This window comes from Ostrea edulis, chromosome 3 (genome assembly GCF_947568905.1).
Source record: "Ostrea edulis chromosome 3, xbOstEdul1.1, whole genome shotgun sequence".
Taxonomy (NCBI): domain Eukaryota; kingdom Metazoa; phylum Mollusca; class Bivalvia; order Ostreida; family Ostreidae; genus Ostrea; species Ostrea edulis.
Window position 1 is genome coordinate 9,791,752 of NC_079166.1, and position 1,670 is coordinate 9,793,421.

At 37.4% G+C, this 1,670-nt stretch overlaps 1 protein-coding gene across 2 annotated transcripts in view; it reads right to left on the reverse strand.

Moving 5' to 3' along the window:
- Positions 1–1,535: 1,535 nt before the first annotated feature.
- Positions 1,536–1,670, reverse strand: part of LOC125675076 (uncharacterized) — a 42,881-nt gene continuing 42,746 nt past the window's right edge. For both annotated transcript variants that reach the window (XM_056159951.1, XM_056159950.1), the window contains exon 7: positions 1,536–1,670. This exon is cut by the window's right edge and continues 1,887 nt beyond it. The gene's annotated coding sequence lies outside the window, so the exon portion shown is untranslated.

Consider the following 1,670-nt stretch of genomic DNA (forward strand, 5'->3'; position numbering starts at 1 on the left):
AAGGTTTCATGTAAATGTAAACTTCTCTGGCCCAATGGTTAAGAGTTTATATTTGTATGTAGAATTATGATTCCTTATTGTGGTCCCATCCTACTCCCAGGGGCCATGATTTTTACAAACTTGAATCTGCACTACATCAGGAAGCTTTCATGTAAATATAAATTTTTCTGGCATAGTAGTTCTTCAGATTTCCCCATACACATTTGCATGTAAAACTTTAATCCCCTATCGTGGCCCCACCCTCCCCCAAAGACTATTGTTTTAATAAACTTGAATCTGCATCATGCTAGGAACCTTTAGTGCAAGTGTAAACTTTTCCGGCTTGGTGGTTGTTGATAAGATTTTCCCTATGCAAAACTCTCACCCCTATCCTACCTCTGGGGGCCATGATCTGAACAAACTTTACTTACTTTATACCAGGAAGCTCTCCACTCGTATGGCCCAGTACGTGTTCTTAAGAAGACTCTCCCTGTATATTCGCATGTAAAACTTTGATTCCCTATTTTGGCCACATCCTACCCCCGGGGGCCATGATTTTAACAAATTTGAATCTGCACGATGTCAAAAAGCTTTCATGTAATTTTAGATTTTCTGGTTCAGTGGTTTTTGAGAATATTAAATGACCCCACCATATTTTTGCGAATATCTCCCCTTTGAAGGGGGAATGGCCCTTCATTTGAACAAACTTCAATCCCCTTCACCTTAGCATGATTTGTACCAAGTTTGGTTGAAATTAGCCTATTAGTTCTGGAGATGATTTTCCTATATAACAGTATGCAAAACTTTGATAACCTATTGTAGCCCCACCCTGCCTCCGTGGGTCATGGCCTGAACAAAATTGAACCTACTTTATACCAGGAAGTTTTCAGGTAAATATCTACTCTTATGGCCAAGTGGTTCTTGAGAAGACAACTTAAAGATTTTCCCTATATTCGCATGTAAAGTTTGATCCCCTCTTGTAGCTCCACCCTACCCCGGAGTTCATGACTTAACAAACTTGAATTTCCACTATGTCAAGATTTCGGCTTTTCTGGCCCAGTGGTTCTTGAAAAGATCTGTAAATGACCCCACCCTATTATTGCATTTAAATTATAATCTCCCCTTTGAAGCGGGCTTGGTTCTTCATTCGAATCCCCTTCTCCAAGGATGATTTGTACCAAGTTTGGTTGAAAATGGACCAGAGGTTCTGGAGAAGTCGAAAGCAGAGGGTGATCTGGCTTTCAGCTCAGGTGAGTTAAATAGCAAATGTTTGAAACAGGTTAATCGTCAACACCCTTCATTCAATATGCTGATGTGAAGAGGCAAGAGGTATAAATATATCTCAAATGCTTCTTCAAAATCTCGCAAAATATGTACATTTATACGTCTAAATTAAGAATTATGCTTTAGTACATATGGTATCCATCACTATTGGGTTATCTGCATTTGCAGATTTCTGCATATTTCTTAGTTCGGGGACAACTTCATCTACAGTGTTTAAGAGGAAGAAATTTAATTCACTCAAGTAGATAGTGATAATAATAACAACAATAATACTCATTCAGACAAATAATAACAATATTCTTTATTTTTACAGGATTGCACAATTAGTTATATATTAATAAAACAAAAACATATCGAGAACATATCACAAAGCATGGAAATATCACAATTTATATGCATACAGATAA